The sequence below is a fragment of the Lissotriton helveticus genome, chromosome 5_1 (genome assembly GCF_964261635.1).
Source record: "Lissotriton helveticus chromosome 5_1, aLisHel1.1, whole genome shotgun sequence".
Lineage (NCBI taxonomy): Eukaryota > Metazoa > Chordata > Amphibia > Caudata > Salamandridae > Lissotriton > Lissotriton helveticus.
Window position 1 is genome coordinate 1769068081 of NC_136065.1, and position 22140 is coordinate 1769090220.

Consider the following 22140-nt stretch of genomic DNA (forward strand, 5'->3'; position numbering starts at 1 on the left):
GGGTTTTCCCCACACAATGCTGGCTCCGCCCCCCTGTGGTGTGTCTAATGACCCAAGCCCTGCCAGTGAATAGAGAGGGTGGGTGAGGTGAACAGAGTACTCAAGAACCAGCTGCGACTGGTTCCGCCCCCACTCTGCACCTTCAGACAAAGGAAAATGGTGTATAAAAATGGGGCTGTGTCCCCACAGAAGTTGTTCTCTTCCAGGATCCGGAGGGGCTGCTGCTGTCGCTGGGCCAGAGGACCGCCACTTGGGGTGTCTCCCTGCCTGGAGACCCAGTGAGCTGGCTCTGGGCCCAGCCTTGCCCCCCCTACATTCCACAAGGAACTTTCCTTGTGATCCTGCCCTGCTGAGGGCACCTGGAAGCGCTGGGATTATTGCTAGCGCTAGGAGCGCTGTGGATTTCCCTCCGAGCGCCTGGGAGCGCTCCCCTTGATTTGCGGTGCTATATTTGCCCCTAGCGCTGAGAGCGCGCCCTCTTTCCTGCAAGCGCCTCGGGCCGCTTTATTGTTTCAGCCGGTGCCCACCCGGCGATTGCCCCGTGTTGCCGATTTTGAAGTCCCCTGGCAGGTGCCCACCCTGCCAGGGACATTGCTGCCCTCATATCGAGTGCCACCTCGATTCATTTGCCCTTTTAAAAGAGCCGGTGCCCACCCGGCATTTGCTGTTTACACCCCGCCTGCCTGCCTGAATCGGGCCGCCGCGCTGTCCGCGGTGACCCGGAAGTGAAGGGCCGGCCGGCCAATCCGTGCGCGGCCCCGGGAGAAGCAACCGGAAGTCCCGCCTCGCTGCCGGGAGAGGAGAGCCCAGCAGCGAGGAGAGGCGGCGGAAAGGTGTAGGTGGGGCCCCATTGCGGTGAGGAGAGCCCCGCCCGCGGCCCGACAAGAAGGAGAGCCAAGCTCCGGCCGAGGGAGGAGACTGCCAGCGTCCCCGCAGCCTCCGAGGAGACCAGACCGGGTGAGTGCAGTGTTGCCCAGAGAAGGGGGGAGGCGTCGGGGCACATTGCCGTGCCGGTGCCCGCCCCCCCCCCCCAGTGCTCTCTCCCCGAGGGCGGGACAGTTCCGCTTTGCGCACAGAGCGGCCCCGGTTGCCAGGGGCCGCTCCAACCAGTGGGGCCTTTCATTGTAGAGAGCCCAGGAGGGCTCAGGGGGCAATTGTTGGCAAAGAGCCTCGAGAGGCTCCAAGGGTGCATTTTTGGCGAGAGAGCGGCCCCGGTAGGCAGCGGGCCGCTCCCCCAACACCGGGCACCATTTCCCGAGCCTAAGAGAGGTTCCAACGAGTGGGAGCATTTCCTTGGAGCCACGAGGTGCCCCGGGGGCATCAGTTGATTTAGAGCCCAGCAAGGCTCACGGCCAACATTGTTCTATTAGAGTCCAGAGAGGCTCTTGCGCCCACAGTTGCTTTGCGAGCCCCGAGAGGCTCAGGGTGCCACTCAGTTTGTGAAGAGCCCAGTGAGGCTCCAAGGGGACAGTTGGTTGGGCAGAGCCTGTGAGGCTCCAGCGTTGGCCCATCATTGTCTTTACAGCTGCCCAGCACTTCGTGGGCAGCTGCCACGTTTAGGCCCTGACATTGGGACAGTTCTGGTGTTCCTGCCTATGGACAGTCACAGGTGGTGACTTGTGAGTTTGGCGCAATTGTTATTGCTTACACCTCTGAATGTATTGTGATGCATCATGTGTTTTCCCCCTTACACCTCTGAATGAATGTTATGCATTGCATCATGTGTTATGTGCTTCCACCCCCACAGGTATTGTGATGTGTAGGTGGTTGTTTTCTCCCTAGTACAGGTGGTGCTAGTGAGGTCCTGGTTACCAGTAGTTACTGGTTGTGTGCTCTATTTTGATATTTGTGCTACAGTGATTTATATTCTAAGTGCTATTTCTGAAAGTGCTACTTCTGATTCCTGACAGTGGTCCAGGTGGCCCTGTCTTGTACATATCCCCTGTAAATTCTGCCCGTGCCCCTGGCACATTGTAAAGTGTGTGTTTTATCTAATGTGTTTTGGTGTAATACAAAGGCTATTTTTATATAACCTTGTGTGGAGTTTCCTTTGTGGTGGGCCTTTGGTTGTTGTTGCTGGGGTGCGTGCGCAAATACTTAACTTACATCGCCTCCAAGTTTAGCCTTGCTGCTCGCGCCACGTTACCTAGAGGGTGAGTAGGGGTTATCTTGGCGTGTAACTCCCTTGCCCTGACTTGGGAGTGGTGGTCTCTGACTGACTTTGGCGAAAGCCCTGGCCAGCCGGGGATCCCATTTCCAACATTGGCGGCAAGCGGTGAGGATAAGGATTTGTGTTTGCCTTGTACCTTAGTAGCAGCTGGCTGCACCACAAAACTCTGCATTTTAGATGACCACATTTTAGGGGATTGTTTGTTTTTGAAGTTTCATATTTTCTTCTCCTGAAGGTATCCATTGTGTAATTGTGTCAAGTACATTTGTCCCCCACCCTGCGCCCAGAGTCGGTACCTGTGTCACTTGTGGTCAGGTTGAGAAGTCAGGGGTGGTAGAAACTGCCTTACCAGTCCGAGGGGAGGGTTGTGTGTGGATGAATGGTGTGTGGCACTAGGCAAGTGAGTAGGAGTTCTCTGTGATAGAGAGCTTGCTGATACCTTTGTGAATTGTGTACTCCTGTGTTAGCTCAGACCCCTAGGTTCCCTGTGTGATCTTGTCTCTAGAACGTCCTGCCAAGATGGAGCTTGTCTTTGATTTCAGTGATCTAGATACCTACAGTACGTGGGAGCTGGTAAGGTTCTGTGACGAGAGAGACCTAGGGAGGGGTGAGTCAAACTGGTACGACCTTAGGGACCACCTGGTCAGATGGCAAGAGGGTCACTGGGATCGTGAGCGCAGTGAGGAAAGGGTCTGGGCCCCACACCAGGAGGGTGGTGGGTCTGTGGGGAGCCCTGAAGATTCAGAAGAGGAGGAAGAAGATGACAGCACCTGGATGCCAGTAGAGAGTGAGGACCCCATAGATAGGGAGTCCCTTGCTGGGTCCAGTGTAGGAGGCAGCGCCTCATCCCTTTCCCTGTCCCCAGAGGAGCTGGAAGATAGGAGGAGAGAAAGGGAGCACCAGCTGGCTTTAGAAAAGCTCAGGTTGGAGCATGCCCAGGATATGGCGCAGCTGGAGCTTAGGAAGCAACAGCTAGAGACCTAGATGGTCTTAGCGCAGGAAAGGATAGAGGAGGCTGAGAGGGCCTCCACCAGAGGCAAAGTAGCTCTGGAGGATAGACTATCCCCTGCGCGCAGTTTTAATTTTCTGGATTCCCCGGGGAGGGCTGAGTCCAGTGGTGGCAGCTATTTAGACTTCAGTGCAGAAAGTCCCCTACCCCGTGCCCAACGTATGGTCCCTTGTTCCCAAGAGGAGGAGTTAAGGTTGAAGTTCAGGGGCAGTAGGAAACTGCCTCATCAGAGTTGGTTTTTTTTTATGGATGACTGTTCTGATGCAATGTGGGATTGGCTGGAGGCTAGCTCGGATGATGAGAGAGACGGAGTACTGAATATGTTTCTCAAAGAGCAGTTGCTCAGTGTTGTTTGTCCAGAGTTGCGCCAGCACCTGTTGAAGTCTGAATCCCTTAGTCCAAGTGAGCTTGCAGATGAAGCAGACCGCTGGGAGAGTGATAAAGGTTCTCTAGGGTCATTAGGGAGTGATGCCAAAAGTAGTGGTTCAGGGATCTTCCAGCCCAGCGTGGTGGAAGAGGCTCAGTGTAGCCCAGCTAGGTCCCAGGATAGCGAGGAGGGTGTAGGGGCTCACTGCCTGGCTCAGTGGAGCAGGAGTGAGGGGGAGACCGAGGTTCCCCGGACGCCCGAAGCCCTGCCTCAGGACTTGGATGGTTTCTGTAGGGAACACCAGGTTGGGGACCTAGGCTGTCCTGTTAGTCCACTTGAGGAAGATCTCTTAGTGAGTAGAGGACCTGGAGCGTCTGTAACCAGAGCTCCTGTGGTTCTAGAGGCTGGCAGTACCGCTCCGGTAGGGAGGGTACAGGAGTCCAGCGTGAGGAGTGATTGGGGGATGAGTTTCCCAGTGGATGCACCAGTGGACCAGGGACTAGCCAGTTGGGCTAGATCTTCTTGGGGGGACCCGGGTGGCGCCACTTCTGGTCTGGGGGATCGTCACGCACTGTCAGGTGGACAGGGGACGGGAGATCTGCGCCAGACAGACAGTCACACAACATATGTCTCATTTGTTAGCCTCAGGGGGATGGAGTGTAAGTCCCCAGAAGTCCTGGAGTGCCAGGCAATTGTTCCACCGAAGGTTGTAGACCAGAGGTTGGAAGGCCAGGTTCAGGATCAGCCTGACCTGAAGGGTAGGACGACTGTAAGCAGTGTCCTGACCGGTTCTTCTTCCAGAGGAACTTCTCCAGGTGGGAGAGGGCAGACCTCTGGAAGGGGGTGCAGAGGGTGGGAGAGCCCCCCTCTGACCCCGGTGCAACCTGAGGGGTTAAACCCTGGGTTGGAGTGGCGTTGTAAGGGTACCCCTCGCAGAGGGAGGAGGAACCCTAGAAGAAGAGGTAGGGGGAGGAGAGCCTTCCCTGAGACTCCTGGTCCGCCTGAGGTTGTAGACCCTAGGCTGGAGAACCAGTGGCAGTCTAGTCCTGTTTTGCAGGCAGGAAGAGTGGAAAATGGCCGCTATGTGCCAGGGGTTACTACTCCCCGCTCTGCGAATTGGCAAGGACCAGTGGCACCTGGGTGGCCCAGGGCCTGGTCCTGGCCGCGGACAACTTGGGAGTGCCAGTGGGGTAGCCCAGTTGGTCCAGACAGTGTGTTGAGAAGGAATCCCATAGGTTCACCGTGGCGTAGAACAGGAGGGTGTCCCTGCAGTTGTGGGCCCGCGTCCGTGTTCTATCGCCCCAAGCAGGGAAGTCCATCACGGTGGTGATTGGTCTCCCCTGCGTTTTGGCTGGAAGGGGGTTGTGTTGGACTTTGGCCCTTAGGGCAGGTTCACCCCTAGACTTTTTGCGTGAAATGGTGACCTGGCAATGGTGATTTTTGGGATTCTGCGCACTTTCACTGTGTCCCAGTGGAAAGTGCGTGCGCACTCTGAGTGCATGTGCTGAGCTAGGCCTGCCCGCCCATAGGAATGCGTGGGGAATGTATGTGTCCCTGGTAGTTCCTGATGCGTGGGGTGTACAGGCTTGAGTCTGGTATGTGTGAACTCGTCTGAGTGAATGCTGGGCAACAGTGTATGCAGCATGTATGTGTCTAGTAGGGAAGCGCCATTTCTAGACATGGCTGTACGTGTGCTGTGAGGGTGCTGGCGTGTGATTGGCTGGAGCTGGCTGGCATGCCAGGCTCCAGGAAGTCTGGATGGGTCTGCCCGGTGGTGAGTGGGAGATCTGCATGAGTAATGTGTGGGAGGAGTGTACCTGTGTCCTGGATGGGCTGGGTTTTCCCCACACAATGCTGGCTCCGCCCCCCTGTGGTGTGTCTAATGACCCAAGCCCTGCCAGTGAATAGAGAGGGTGGGTGAGGTGAACAGAGTACTCAAGAACCAGCTGCGACTGGTTCCGCCCCCACTCTGCACCTTCAGACAAAGGAAAATGGTGTATAAAAATGGGGCTGTGTCCCCACAGAAGTTGTTCTCTTCCAGGATCCGGAGGGGCTGCTGCTGTCGCTGGGCCAGAGGACCGCCACTTGGGGTGTCTCCCTGCCTGGAGACCCAGTGAGCTGGCTCTGGGCCCAGCCTTGCCCCCCCTACATTCCACAAGGAACTTTCCTTGTGATCCTGCCCTGCTGAGGGCACCTGGAAGCGCTGGGATTATTGCTAGCGCTAGGAGCGCTGTGGATTTCCCTCCGAGCGCCTGGGAGCGCTCCCCTTGATTTGCGGTGCTAGATTTGCCCCCTAGCGCTGAGAGCGCGCCCTATTTCCTGCAAGCGCCTCGGGCGCTTTATTGTTTCAGCCGGTGCCCACCCGGCGATTGCCCCGTGTTGCCGATTTTGAAGTCCCCTGGCAGGTGCCCACCCTGCCAGGGACATTGCTGCCCTCAGATCGAGTGCCACCTCGATTCATTTGCCCTTTTAAAAGAGCCGGTGCCCACCCGGCATTTGCTGTTTACACCCCGCCTGCCTGCCTGAATTGGGCCGCCGCGCTGCCCGCGGTGACCCGGAAGTGAAGGGCCGGCGGCCAATCCGTGCGCGGCCCCGGGAGAAGCAACCGGAAGTCCCGCCTCGCCGCCGGGAGAGGAGAGCCCAGCAGCGAGGAGAGGCGGCGGAAAGGTGTAGGTGGGGCCCCATTGCGGTGAGGAGAGCCCCGCCCGCGGCCCGACAAGAAGGAGAGCCAAGCTCCGGCCGAGGGACGAGACTGCCAGCGTCCCCGCAGCCTCCGAGGAGACCAGACCGGGTGAGTGCAGTGTTGCCCAGAGAAGGGGGGAGGCGTCGGGGCACATTGCCGTGCCGGTGCCCGCCCCCCCCCCCAGTGCTCTCTCCCCGAGGGCGGGACAGTTCCGCTTTGCGCACAGAGCGGCCCCGGTTGCCAGGGGCCGCTCCAACCAGTGGGGCCTTTCATTGTAGAGAGCCCAGGAGGGCTCAGGGGGCAATTGTTGGCAAAGAGCCTCGAGAGGCTCCAAGGGTGCATTTTTGGCGAGAGAGCGGCCCCGGCAGGCAGCGGGCCGCTCCCCCAACACCGGGCACCATTTCCCGAGCCTAAGAGAGGTTCCAACGAGTGGGAGCATTTCCTTGGAGCCACGAGGTGCCCCGGGGGCATCAGTTGATTTAGAGCCCAGCGAGGCTCACGGCCAACATTGTTCTATTAGAGTCCAGAGAGGCTCTTGCGCCCACAGTTGCTTTGCGAGCCCCGAGAGGCTCAGGGTGCCACTCAGTTTGTGAAGAGCCCAGTGAGGCTCCAAGGGGACAGTTGGTTGGGCAGAGCCTGTGAGGCTCCAGCGTTGGCCCATCATTGTCTTTACAGCTGCCCAGCACTTGGTGGGCAGCTGCCACGTTTAGGCCCTGACATTGGAACAGTTCTGGTGTTCCTGCCTATGGACAGTCACAGGTGGTGACTTGTGAGTTTGGCGCAATTGTTATTGCTTACACCTCTGAATGTATTGTGATGCATCATGTGTTTTCCCCCTTACACCTCTGAATGAATGTTATGCATTGCATCATGTGTTATGTGCTTCCACCCCCACAGGTATTGTGATGTGTAGGTGGTTGTTTTCTCCCTAGTACAGGTGGTGCTAGTGAGGTCCTGGTTACCAGTAGTTACTGGTTGTGTGCTCTATTTTGATATTTGTGCTACAGTGATTTATATTCTAAGTGCTATTTCTGAAAGTGCTACTTCTGATTCCTGACAGTGGTCCAGGTGGCCCTGTCTTGTACATATCCCCTGTAAATTCTGCCCGTGCCCCTGGCACATTGTAAAGTGTGTGTTTTATCTAATGTGTTTTGGTGTAATACAAAGGCTATTTTAATATAACCTTGTGTGGAGTTTCCTTTGTGGTGGGCCTTTGGTTGTTGTTGCTGGGGTGCGTGCGCAAATACTTAACTTACATCGCCTCCAAGTTTAGCCTTGCTGCTCGCGCCACGTTACCTAGAGGGTGAGTAGGGGTTATCTTGGCGTGTAACTCCCTTGCCCTGACTTGGGAGTGGTGGTCTCTGACTGACTTTGGCGAAAGCCCTGGCCAGCCGGGGATCCCATTTCCAACAAGGTCTTGGTCAGTAGGTATTGGTTAACCCTAGAGCGGTACAGACAGAAGTTCAGCGCCTTTAAGAAGCTTCAGTCACAAACATGGCTTGAATATGTTGCTTCTTTCTGCAGAGCATTGGATGCTTGGTGAAGGGCAGCCAGGTAACTGATAATCAAGGGCTCTATGATTTGGTCGCATGGTAGAACTTGTCTAATAGTAGTTTTCCAGAGCTGCGCCAGCACTTGATTGACAGTAAGCTTACTGATCCCAGAAAAATTGCTCAAGAGGCAGACTGCTGGGTCAGCACCAGGGTCCACAAGAGGTATGTGGGAGACTTCGCCAAGGGTGGGTATGGTTCCCCGCAGAAAAGTAGGGAGGGGCAAGGGTAAACAGAAGAAGTTCTCTAAAGTGCCCCAATCTAGTTCCCAGGGTAAAGATTCCCATTTCCCAGGTGAGAAAACGCCTTGGATCTCCACGGGGAAGCCTTCACACATGTGGTCATGAGGGTCACATGAGAGCGGACCCTCCCAAGGGGTACAGTAAGCTTTATTCAATTTGTTCAATTTTTCAGGAAAATCATAAAAGCACATAATATAGCATTGGAAATCTGCATAAGAATAAATTATAAACTAATTATACACAAAAAAATCATCTCCCCTGAATAATAAAAAAATGACTCAAATAAATACAAGCAGTGGGGGGATTTAACTATAGGAAAAGAAAGGCAGGCCTCACTTCTGTAAAGTTCATAGGAAGAAGGAGTGTGCGAATAAATCTATGCCTAAAATGGCTAAAAATTGGACAAACCATGATGATATTTAATGTGTCAGGAATGGAGATATCATTACAAATACAGGCGAGAGCTCTGAAATTTTCCACCAAGATCCTTTAGACTATAGGTGCTGATGAAAAAAATTAAATCTAAAATAGTCCAAAATCTGTGACGAAAATTAGACATCTCCAAAGCCAGATAAGGTTTGCCTCCAGGAACTGATTTTATCATTGCAAAATAACTAACAGAATGCTTTAAGAGGGCCCTAACCTCTCAATCTGCAGCAACCATGCACTTAAAAGCCTGTTTAAGCCATGGCATGTCCCTCCTAACTATAAATTCCGGTGTGTAAACAACTCAGAGCGACCCAATGACTTAAAGATAGGCAAACCAGGGATGTTCAACCTGCCATCCTGGGCCAAGCAGTCTTTTATAATGATCCTATTCAGAGATAGGTCCTCCTTGACACAAATAGACAGCCAAAGTAGCAAAGCGGAAAGTCTAATCAAATGTGAGATATTCCCCATGCCCACTTCCTCATGCAGAATCTCAGAAGCAGTGATAGCTGGTCCTTTGAGCTATCTTCTCAAAAAATGCATTTGCAACCACCTGAAGCTGGGATGCAGGAATATGGCCCCAAATTTTGCAACAATAACATGCCAACAGCACACACTTTGCCCTACAAACGATAATCATAACCTTTGCGTTAGTGTTGCCAAACATTTAGCCAAGAGGCCAACTCCACTGACTGCTGCTTTGAATCTGGAGGAAAATGTATTTAGAAGTGGTTACCAGGAAAGTCGGAAATCAAAAAGTATCCGCAGAAAAGAAAAATGATCAACCCTTGTGATAAGATGGCCCTTCACTGTGAAATGTTTGGTTCTGGTGTTCCAATGGCCCACACCATAACGTGACTTGACATAGTTGGTCGTAAGATCTGAAAGAAACAGTTAGTTATAGATTCACTAGCTTACCCATCGTGCGTTGCTGCAATCTCCGAAGAAAGGAAATTCAAGGAAACTCGTCATGATAACATTCAATTTACATTGTGTCATTTTTATTGAAACTTATTCATTTTAATATAGAAAACATTTCAAAGTGCCGTTTTAATTCTATTTATTTATTCGAGTGCTTGTGGATACACGATTTTTTGTTTTTCCGTCTGGTGCGTACATCATTAATCTAAAGATTATGAGGGTCCTGGGGGCCCGATATTTAAAAAAATGTTATGCCAGAAACCTTCGCGGGAGTGTACTCAACAACTTCCCAAAGTTTCCTGGCAATCGGATGAATGGTGTTTTAATTCTATTTATTTATTCGAGTCCCTTTGGATACACGATTTTGTGTTTTTCCGTCTTGTGCGTACATCAGTATTCGAAAGATTATGAGGGCCCTGGGGGGCCGATATTTAAAAGAATTTTATGGCAAAAACCTTTGCGGGAGTGTACTCAACAACTTCCCAAAGTTTCATGGCGATCGGATGAATGGTGTTTTAATTCTATTTATTTATTCAAGTGCTTCTGGATACACGATTTTTTGTTTTTCCGTCTTGTGCGTACATCAGTATCCGAAAGATTCTAAGGGCCTGGGGGGCCGATATTTAAAAAAATATTATGCCAGAAACCTTCGCAGGAGTGTACTCAACAACTTCCCAAAGCTTCATGGTGATCGGATGAATGATGTAGTAATGCATAAAGGACAAACAGACAGACAGACAGACAAACATACATTTGTTTTAATATATATAGATTACCGTAGAATTACCCCCAGGTGTCAGACTGGATCCGGAAAGTTTTTTGTCAGCAGTACTCCTGCGCGTCTGTAGGGTCCATCAGTCAACACCGCGTCAGTCGTCAGCGTCGTGGTCGCCGGGATGATGTTGCGGTAGTTACTTCGATGCCACCCTCGCGCGCTGATGTCAGTTCTTTCTTTTTCCACACCAGCATGCGTAGATCTGGAGAGAGCGGTACCCCAAGTCACTTTTTGACTGAGTTTTTGTGACCTTTGTTGACTTCGTTTTTGAGTCTTCCATCGACTCCTGGTGCACGAGGAATGCCCGGTTTCAAGGCCTGTGGTTCCTGCACCCAACTGATGTTGGTAACGGATCCACACTGTATGTGCCTCTACTGCCTGGAGCGCGACCACAACCCCAATTTGTGCTCCGACTGCCGAACCATGGCCCCAAAGTCTTTGCGGGAGCGGTCCCAAAAGCTCCTCTAGTCTCTGCAGTTGACTCCGTGTCGCTCAGGTCGCGGTCGCGAGCGAGGTTGTGGGACTGATCGCGGAGCCTAATTACCACTTGTCATCTAAGTCTTTGCACTCGTGGTTAAGTAAGTCGAAGAACAGAAAGAAGTTGAAGAAGCATCGTCGCTCTTTGACTTCCCCTCATCCATTGGCCAACGCTATGCAGGGTGCGGGTGGTACCCCCTCCTGTGGCTCTACATGCGAAGCTATCAGGGGCGACTCCGGCCTTCCCTCCCTTCCTGGGACAGGGAGCGGCCCCTGCCCAGTGTCGTCAATTTTACGAAGCGATGCATGCCATCTTTGGGCAGCCGACTTCACCGGCATGCCTTCAGGCCCGGCGTACTTGGCTGGGGGCCCTAGGCCTTCGACACCAGCAGCTTCGGCCTTGGCACTGCAGGGCCCCCTTGGATCCAGGCCTGGATCCGGATTGGTTCTGGTCAACCTCGTTACACCTCCATCGGCGCCGATTCCACCGGCACCACATCCACAGCCGACGCCGGCTGGCGTCGACCCTGGCTTCCACCCCGATGTGGACACGGAGCCGCACCGGCATCGACCAATGCCGGATCTGGTACTGATACTTTTGTCCTTGTGTTCCACCCTGGCTATTTTCAGCCAGTTTGGCAGCCAGAGGAGGGTGGGGAAGATTGGGAGGGGTCTGGTGACCCTTTGACAGACCAGCTGGAGTATGATTCGGACTAGAGAGAGGAACTGGGGATACTAGTGGTCTGGATACCTCCCCAAACCTAGGCATGTTGTCTCCTCCTACCGTGGCTATGGCGGAGGGAGCGTCATATGCAGTGGTGTTGCGTAGGGTGGCCGAGGCTCTCCCCCTCAAGCATCCTATGGTAGCAGTCAGGACTAACCTCCTGACAGAGGTGCTTCAGCCGGCAGCGAGCTCATCGGAGCCCCTGCTGCCATTCAATGAAGCCCTAACAGACATCCTTTTGAGCAACTGGTTCAGGCCCAACACAGGGGCTTCTGTGGATAGGATGGTTGCCCGACACCACCGCCCGGCTCAGGGTGACCCCACTTTCCTCTCCCAACACCCTACCCCTGAGAGCTTGGTGGTCCAAGCCTCCACGTCCAAAGGCATTTTCCCTACAGCTCTACCTGATAGGGAATTCAAGAAGCTGGACCAACTTGGGAAAAAGATGTTTTCTTCCTCCAGCTTGGGACTGCGGTCGGTAAACACTGCATGTTTATTGGGCCATTATTCCCACTCTGTGGACTCCCGGGCTACGGCTAGGTCCTTGGGCATCTCCACCACCTGCCCTCCGCAGTCTGCCTTTCGCCCCTTTTGTGGCTACGGAAGGGGTGCCCCATTACATCCCACCGAGAGCCACAGGCCAGCACAGGCTGTTCAGCCCCTGCGCGACTGGGAACGTGGGAACCACCAGTGTAGTTCTGGGGGCCGGTGAGTGGGCCAGCCCACCACAGCTCCCTCTGCAACAGCCTCCAAACCATCCTAGTCCTACCTTCCAGGGCCACCAAACGCCAGTGGGCAGCAGGATCCACCATCACCTACCCCACTGGCACACCATCACGTTGGACAGGTGGGTTCTGCAGATAGTCTGAAGGGTCTACTCCCTTCCCTTCGAGACTACCCCTCTCTCCATACCACCTCAGTACCAATGCATGTCAGAGGGTCACCTGGCCCTTCTCCAACAGGAAGCTTCGGCCCTCTTGGCCAAGGGGACCATCAAGCAGGTTACTGCCCCAGAAGTAGGTTGTGGTTGATATTCCCACTACTTTCTGGTGCCCAAGAAGGACAAAGGCCTGCGTCCTATCTTGGATCTCAGGAACCTCCGGAAGAAGTTCAAAATGTTGAAGCTCCCTCAGGTCTTGTCTGCCCTTGACCCTGGAGACTGGGTAGTAGCGTTGGACTTGCGGAATGCTTATTTTCACATCCCCGTCCTGCCGGCCCACTGGCGTTACCTGCGGTTCATGGTAGGCCACAAGCACATTTAGTTTGCCGTGCTCCCCTTTGGCCTTACCAGCGCCCCCAGGTGTTCACGAAGGTGATAGCAATGGTCGCAGCTCATCTGTGCAGATCAGGGGTTCCAGTCTTCCCCTATCTCGACGACTGGTTGTTGAAGGTGTGCTCGCCCCAGGCAGTCGTCTCCCACCTCCAGATGACGGCTGACCTACTGCATTCGCTGGGGTTCTCCATCAATGTGCCGAAGTCACACCTGACCCCCTCTCGGAAGCTCCTTTTCATCTTAGCGGTTCTGTACACGATGCAGTTTTGGGTTTATCCTCCAAAACAGCGAGTCTGGGATATTCGGGCTATGATTCTGAACTTTCAGCCTCTATCCCGGGTTTCGGTCAGGATGACCCTGATGCTGCTGGGCCTCATGGCCTCCTGCATCCTGCTGGTTGATCATGCCAGGTGGTGTATGCGGGCTATGCAGTGGGACCTGAAGTTCCAGTGGGCGCAGCATTAGGGGAATCTGTCCAATTGCATCCAGATCTCAGAGGACACTGCGCGACAATTGCAGTGTTGGTTCACGAACCAGGATTGGGTCAACGGCAGATCTCTCTCCCTTCCCCAACCAGAACACACGGTGGTGACAGACGCATCCCTTCTGGGATGGGGTGGCCACATGGGAGAGGCAGAGATCAGAGGCCTTTGGTCTCTGGCAGAGTCCGAGCTCCACATCAACCTTCTAGAAAACACCACCGCCATGTGGTACTGCAATAAACAGGGCGGGGTGGGGTCGTGGTGGTGCAAGGTCTCTTTCTGCAGTGGGGAGAGCCTTGGTTAGATCTATTTGCCACCGAAGAGAACGCACAATGTCAGCAGTTCTGCGTGTTGGAATTTCCAAGGCGGCACTCGCTAAGCAACGCTTTTCATTGCGAGTAGAGTTGCAGTCTTCTATACCCCTTTCTGCCTATCCCACTTCTGCCCAGAGTGCTGAAGAAGATCAAGCGTGACCGGGCCTAAGTCATTTTTGTGGCTACGGATTGGGCACGAAGAGTCTGGTATCCCGAGATGCTCAACATGGCCATCGATCCTCCGATCTGACTGCCTCTTCGGGAGGATCTTCTGTCACAGCAGCAGGGGATGGTGCTCCACCCGAACCTGTCCAGCCTCCACCTCCTTGTGTGGAGATTGAGCGGCAGCAGTTGACGTCATTTGACTTGCCTCCCAAAGTTTGTGATGTAATCTTGGCAGCCAGGCGTCCCTCCACTAAGACAGTATACTCCTGCAGATGGAACAAATTTGTGGCATGGTCACAGCAAAGGCTGTGGATCCCCTTTCTGACACTCTTTCTGTGGTTTTCTTGTTCCTCCTGTCTTTGGCCCAGCAGGGTTCTGCAATGAGAACTCTTAAGGGCTACCTCTCAGCCATTTCAGCCTTCCTGATCAGCCTTCTCTTTTCAAGTCCCCTGTTGTAAATAGATTTCTTAATGGCATTTCTCATCTTTTTCCTCCTGTTCCCTTCGTAATGCCTCAGTGGGACTTGAACTTTGTTCTTACTTATCTGATGTGCGCTCCCTTTGACCCACTACATAACTGTCCTCTCAGACTCCTCACTCTGAAAACTGCTTTTCTGGAGGCCATCACCTCTGCGCAGGGTGAGTGAGCTACAAGCTCAGTCTTCCAAGCCTGCTTTTCTGGCTGTTCATCTGGACAAGGTTGTCCTCAGAACTCGACCTTCCTTTCTTCCAAAGGTGGTCACGTCTTTTCATATTGGCCAAACCATCACGTTGCCCACCTTCTTTCTGCCTCCGCATCCTTGAAAAGAGGAAGAAAGGCTCCACCGTCTGGATCCAAAACGTGCTCTTGCCTTCTACTTGGATCGCACAAAACAATTCCGGTGGACGACCAACTCTTTGTTGGTTAGATGGGTGCTAAGAAAGGTTGGGCCGTGCACAAACAGCCTATCTCCAGGTGGGTTATTCTGTGCATCAAAACCTCTTATTCTTTGGCTAAGAAGGAGCCTCCAGTGGGGCAGCGAGCCCATTCCACCAGGGCGATGGCAGCTACTACTACTTTGGGACAGGGAGTCCCCCTAAATGACACTACTACCTGGACAGGCTTCTTTGGCCGTCCTGTTCTCCAGGACTTTCTGGTGTGAACTTGGTTTGCAGACCCCCCATCTGGGGTTGGTAGTGCTGGGGTATCTATTCTAAGGTAAGGAATCTATAACTGACTGTTTCTTTCAAAAGAAAACGTTTTTACCTTCGGTAACGATATATCTGTAACAAAACATATGTTAGTTATAGATTCCTTACCACCCCACCCATCCTCCCCGGTCTGCGAACTGGTTTATAGGGTTAAGGACATCCTTTCAGGGCCCTAGTTTTGTGCACAAGTGGTCAGTGTCTTGCATGGCTTTGCATTCCTGGCGCAGAAAGTCATGTACAGAACTGACGTCAGCGTGCGAGGGCGGAATCTAAGTAACTTCAGCGACGTCATCCCGGCGACCACAACGCCGACGACGGACGTGGATCCAGTCTGATGCCTGGGGGTAATTCTAAGGTAAGGAATCTATAACTAACATATGTTTCTTACTGATATATCGTTACCGAAGGTAAGTAACTTGTTCATCAAGGCCATTCAAGTACATAACAAAAAGATCTAGTAAAAGCTGTTGGCCATTGGCTGTATGGGGCATAGGGACTGCGTCATCTGCATATAAAAGAACAGGCAGACAATGTCCACCCACAGTTGGCTCGTCAGTTCCTGAATAAGGCAGGGCCAAATCCAAACCGATAATATACAAAGTACAGGGGAATGGTGCTAGGCTGCATCCCTGATGCACCCCTTTCTTCAACTCCAGGTGCAGGGAATATTCCCCTTCTGACCCATATCTAACGGAGGCAGATAATCCGTCATGGATAAAAACTAAGAAGGAAAGCAGAGGTGGATCAACACTGATGGACCCAAGCATGGCCCAGAGCTTAGATCTATTAACTCTGTTGAAGGCCGAGCTAAGGTCCATGAAGGCAAAAAGGACTGCTCCCTCCCTTCCCTAGAGATCAACATGTACAAATTCAGTGTGTGGTCCACTGTGCCTTTCCCTACCCTAAATGCATATTGGACTTTGGAGAGAATGTTCTTAATCAGATGCCCAAGTGGACAAGCGATCCAGCAGTACCTTGCCTAGCACCTTTACCTCAATAGCCACCAGAGAAATGGGGCGATAACAAGCTGGGTCAGCTCTATTACACCTTTTATAAATCCGAACTATAACAGAATATTTCCAACTAGCAGGGATCCCCCTCTTATATCTGCATGAGGGTCACCTGAGAGGGGATCCCAAGTGGACACTGGCATCCCTTGGTGCATCATCACATGGGTTGGTCAGTGTTACGCTTGGGGAGAAGTTGGTTCCAGAAGGAGGATGGGAGCCAGCTGAGATTACCCTTGTCTAACTAGGGGACAGTGAGATGGTCCAGAGGACCTTTGTGCCAGAGAACACTAAGAAGTACAGGCAGTGGGTGACCATCAGTGGCCAGAGTGTGGGGGCTCCTAGAGACACAGGGGCCAGTGTAACCACTGTCAGGTACTGCCTGGTGTCTGAAGAGCAGGCAGTTCCTCATGTGTTTCACCAATTAGTTGCAGTGAACAACTCAGAGTGCCAGTACAAGGTGGCGCAAGCTCCCTTTGAGTGGTGGGGAGGGGATCACCGGCTCCTTGAGGGTAGCTGTGAGTCAAACCATGCTGGTTGATTGTCTGCTGGGAATGTCCTAGAGTATTCCATTTGGGGTGAGATGGAACGCTGGTCAAACTTGAAGATGGTAGTCTTCCTGTGTGGGCGTGTGTTGCCACTCAGTCGATGGCAGCCAAAAAGGATGATCAAGAGGTCTTGGAGCCTGAAAGAGTAGCCAAGGTGCCTGCCAGAAAGAGAAGGGGCAGGGTGTATGGGAAACCTGCCCAGAAGTTTCCACAGTCTGGGAGTAGGCTGACCCTGAGGGGAATGCCCCGGAACCTACAGGGGAGCAAGTGGCCGAACTGGGGGACGTGCCTGAACTGACCCATTGTCAACAAGAGTGGGGTCCCACTAGGAAGGAGTTCTGCAAGGAGCAGCAGGAATTCCCTTCTCTTGTGGGTTTGCAGCAGCAGGCTGCAGACCAGGCACCTTGTGCTCAGTCTGGATCACATTGGATCTACTGGGAGAAGAGTCTCCTGTATAGTGAGCCTAATGTTGCCGAGCCTGGGGCAGCCTAGGTCATGTTGTTACGCCAATGCTTCAGAGCATTCCTACTGGGTCTGGCTCACGATGTTCATTTGGCAGGACATTTGGGGCAGGAGAATACCTTTGAAGGGCTTGTCACCCGCTTCTGGTGGCCCGAAATGTGAACAAACTCTGATACCCATTGTAGGTCATGCCAAACCTGCCAGGCAAGTGGTAAGAGTGGGAGGAGATATAAGGCTCCTCATGAGCCTTTCCCTGTTGTCAACACCCTTTTTGAGCGGGTAGGAATTGACGTTGTGGGGCCTCTGCACACCAAGATGCCATGGGCAACAGGTTTATCCTGGTCTTGGTAGACCACACACCCCAACCTGAAGGCTATACCTCTGAGAACAGTGACAACGCCTATGGTGGGCTGGGCACTGATGGGCTCTCCAAGGAGGTGTTATCAAACTAGGGTACCAACTTCATTTCCAAGTATATGAATTCTATGTGGGATGAGTGTGGTATAACCTACAAGTTCACCACTCCTTACCACCCCCAAAGTAATGAGTTGGGTGAGAGGTTCATCTGAACCTTGAAGAGCGTGATTGGGGGTCTGTCAGATGCCTTGAGACATAAGTGGGACGGCCTCTTGCCATGCCTTTTCTTTGCTTACAGGGAGGTACCATGGAAGTCAGTGGGGTTCAGCCTCTTTGAGCTGCTGTATGGGCACCCTGTGAGGGGACCTCTTAGTCTGGTGAAAGGAGGCTGGGAGAAAGCTTCCGGTAAGCTCTTCCCTTATTGTATTTAGCTACATGCTAGCCTTCAGAATCCAGACTGCGTGCTTCACGAAACTCACTCAGGCGAAACTGGAAGCCAGCCAGGAAGATATGAAATGCTGGTATGACCAGAAAGCCACTCTGGTTGAGTTTCAGCCTGGCCAGAAAGTGTGGGCCATGGCCCCAGTAGAGCCATGTGCTCTCCAGGACTGTTTTTTTGAGGTGGTGGAGTACAAAAGTGATGTCACCTATCTGGTGAACTTGCTGTCTCCAAGGAACCCTTTAAGGGTCCTACAAGTGTACCGCCTCAAACCTCACTTTGAGAGGTCTGAAGTCAACATGCTCTTTGCAACAGATTATAGAACCGAGGAGGAGAGTGAGTCTCTTTCTGACCTCCTGTCTGCCAAGGAGCAGAATGGGTCTGTGGAGAGTGTGAACCTCTCCCCAACACTTACTCTGGAACAGCAGGGGGACTGTCGCCAGTTGCTGGAACAGTTGTTCTCTCTGGTTTCTTTGACCTCTGGAATCACCCATAGGAATACCCATGATTTGGACACTGGGGATATTCCATCTGTAAAACACAAAATTAACAGCTTGACTGACAAAGTCAAAGCTTGTTGGGTTTCGATGGATGTGAGGGAGTCAGCACAGTTCCTAATCCAGTTGTTGAAGTTGGTGATGCCTTTGTTGAGGGTGTCTATGGGGTTGCGTTGTTCTGTGCTGAGGGCACTGAGCCAGTCTGTTCCTGTGACTTTTTCCCCCAGCTGTGGCTTGGAAGGCTAGTACCAGTAGGTGCGTGACTATCAGTATGTTGATGTGGAAGTTGATGATAGAGTGGTCGGTCCTAGTGAGCGGGGAGGTGGCAATGTATTTGACACTGTCGCTGGATTGTGTAGATGGGGTCCGGTGTGTGTTGCTTCAGAGACAAGATGGATGAGTCCTATGTTGCCTAGGCTTTCAAGGAGTGCTGTGGAGCAGGTGTTTGAAATGTCTTCCAGGTGGAAGTTGAGGTTGCTGAGGCTCTGGAGTCAATGGCAAGTGAGGCGATGAAGGCCGTGATGAGGCTGGTGAAAGTGGCTTAAAGTTTGGGTAGACTGTAGTGTCACATGGTGACATTAGGCTCAGACACGAACACCGCCATTTGACATGCTCACGTTTAAAGTTGACATTTTTTCTTGAACGTTGACATTTGACACACATTTGTTTGCATGGCTAATGTTCCATGCATCTACACATCTTCGTAGGCGTATTATCAGAGCCTTGACCATTCTGTAAGAAAGCTAAAGTTCAGTGCGCAAAATATTGTTGTTTGTTATTGTTATCTTGCCAACCGCTGTGTCACGACAACCTGACTCGGACTTCAGCATGGCAACATGGTTGAACTTTATTATATAAATGACATCCCTCCTTCCTTGAGTTAGAGAAGCATTTTGTACACACTGTCAAGGTCGCACAATGCTGGATTTCTAGTCCAGCAGAATCCTGTTTACCACCTGAGAAGGATGACACCCAGTTCTACACCAAGACTGGCTCCCAGATGAAACATACCCACGAGTGATTGGGGCATTAGATCACCCTTCAGGAATTCAAGCAGATTCACCCACCCTAGGCACGCTAGGATAGGGAGCAATAGGTAGAAGCATAACTATTGTCGTACTTTTATATGCAAGTATATATTCTATGTAAAAGCACAATGGTTGAATTGTTCATTTTCTTTACCATTCTCATGATGAGGATTACTCTGTTTTGTTTCCTTCTATTGATTATTTCCCTGCACATATTTTATACAAGAATCTTATTGCTTCAATAAATATTGAAATGGCAATTTAAGTATTTCGTGTGTATCTTTTTGGGCATGCATGAGTTATGGAAAGAAAGGGTTCTAGATCTGTCCCCTCGATTTCCTTGGGGAATCAGGGTTGTCATTCTCTGAGGTTGTACATGCCACCTGTTACCTTGCTAAGGTTAGGGGTACAGCTGGTATACTGTGAGCTAGCCAGGACTTAGGCAAACACTTCCTGATGGTGTGCGTAGCCTCAGTCTTGCACAGTCTTGAGGTTTAATTTGTACTTAAAAAGCACAGTTTTCATGAGAAAATGTGAACCGTACGACAGTAAGTGAGGGTCTAGTTCAAGGAGAATATTTTGGAGATTTGAAGCTTGAAGTGCAGATGTCCCATGAATAAGATGTCATTCTCTGTGAATGTTGGTGGTGGATTTCTTGTAGATGATTGCGAGTCCTCCGCCTGGATTGAGCTTTTGCGGGAAATACTAAAGGGAGGTGAAGGCCTGACTCAGGTGAGAAGGCGCAAGTGAGTGAAAGGTGAAAAAGTAGAAAAGAGCACAGAAAGGGCACAGAGGGCACAGAAGAGTACAAAGAAGACACAAAACTGCAGAAAGTAGTACAGAGGAGTACAAAAGGAGCACCAACAGCACACAAGAGCATAAAACCATACAGAGGAGCACAGAAAACACAAAACAGGACAAGGGGTGAGAACAGAGAGCAGATGGCTAAAGTGTGCTGAAGGAGCAAGGGGGAGCCTCAGGGCAAAATAGGTGGATCCAAAAGGGATCTTTTACCTGGACTGGTCATAGGACCTGTCCAGGTAAGAGTGGAGCTTGGCCTAAGCACCTGCTCGTAGGGTTTGCGCAGCGAACACCATTAAGTAGGTTCTGGGAGGGGAGATTAGTGCAGGGACAGTTAGCAGGAAGAAGGGGTAGGAAGGAGAAGGTGACAGGAGCACAGGCAAGGAGCGGGGGCAGGAGGTGGGGAAGAGTGCCAAAGGGGGGTTGAGGATTGGGGGAATGCCACAGTGAGGCAGAGGCCTGACTCTGGGTGAGAAGTTCCAAGTGTGTGAAGGGCAAAAGAGTAAAAAAGAGCACAGAAAGCACAAAAAGACCACAAAGATAGCACAGAAGAGTATAAAAAAGGAACAAATAAGCAGAAAATAGCACAGAGGAGCCCAAAAGAACACAAAATAGCACAAGGAAGCACAGAGGGAGAGGAGGAAAGTGGGTTTCTGTTGCAGGAACCCCCCACTTTTGCCAGATTTCCAATGCACTTTGACTTGATGTCCCCTGGGTACCTGCCAGTCAGGTTCCCAGGGCATGTGTTCTTTCCCAAAACTGTACCTTTGTACCCGCAATTGGCACAACTCTGGCCACATGTAAGTCCATTGTAAAAGGTACCATGGGTGCCAAGGTCACTGTGATCAGGGAAGTGCTGCAGCACATATTGTGCCACCTTTAGAGGTCCTGTACCTTAACACACACTGCCATTGCAGGCTTTGTGCTTTGGTGCAGAGAAAAGTGAAGAGTCAACATGGCACACATACCTGTGTGCCATGCCTGTGACCCACTGCCTATGGTATAGGTAAGACAACCCTCTATCTGGATGCACTATACCACTAGTAAGGGTACAGTTACATGAGCACTATACCCCTACAGTGTCTAAGTCCATTCTTAGACATTGCAAGTGCAGTAAAGCCATAAAAGAGTATATGGTCTGGAAATGTGTCATTAGATACTACACAGCACCATAATGGCTTTACTGAATTATGGGAAGTTTGGTAGCAAACTTCTCAGCTTAATAAACCCACACTGATGCCAGTGTGGAATTTATTATACAATGCACTCAGAGGGCATCTTAGAGATGCCCCCTAAAAAATGACTCTGGTGGGTTCCCTGACTGGTAAACACCAGCCTGCCACCACAAGACATGTTTCTGGACCGCTAGGGTGGGAGCCTTCGCTCCCTGGGCCCAGAAACAAAGCCATTCCTGGGCAGAGGTGGTCACACCTCCCCCAGAGCCATCTGTGGCAAGGGAGCTTCAAAGGCCTTGCCGCCTCTGTAACATGACCCCCAGCCTCTCCTGCTATCAGGAGCAGGCCCCTTTCCTGTCTCACCCCCTTTTCAGCAGGAAGACAGGCTCTACCAACACCACACCTCAGGTGGGGGAGGCGAGGTGAAGCCCACTCTTCAGTGCCTGCCATCCTGCATATGACAGGCACTCTCCAATCAGTGTTAGGGATTGTGCCCACTCCCCCACGTGGGGTGAGCACACCAAGGGGCAGATTTCGAAGGACTGGCGCATCCCTGCATATCAGCAGGGATGCACCAGTAAAGATGCGACACGCAATTCTACCCTTGCAACCACGGATGCGTCGCATTTACAATGCGGCGCACCGTGGCGTAGGGATAGACTGATGCGTGTTGCATCTGATGGCGTAATGTGGGCGCATTGCTGGAGTCGTGTCGCAAGCGCAATGCAACTCCAGCAATGCTCAGGGGCACCCTATGCCTAACATCCTGCGTCACTCCTTACGCCTGCTTCAAGCAGGCGCAGAGTTTTGACGCAGCATGGACGTAAAAGTGACTCAGTGAAATCTTGTAAATTTCACTGCGTCACTTTTACGGACTTCCTTACGACGGAACCCCCACCCTGCATACATTAAATCTGATGCAGGTCTAATGTGGCGCAGGGCTTTACAAAATGACGCATCTCCCTAGATGCGTCATGCTGTAAATAAGTCGCAACGTTGCGCATGGTTTATGCCGCCGCTGCGTCACAGAAGTGAGGCATAAATGTGTCGCAAGG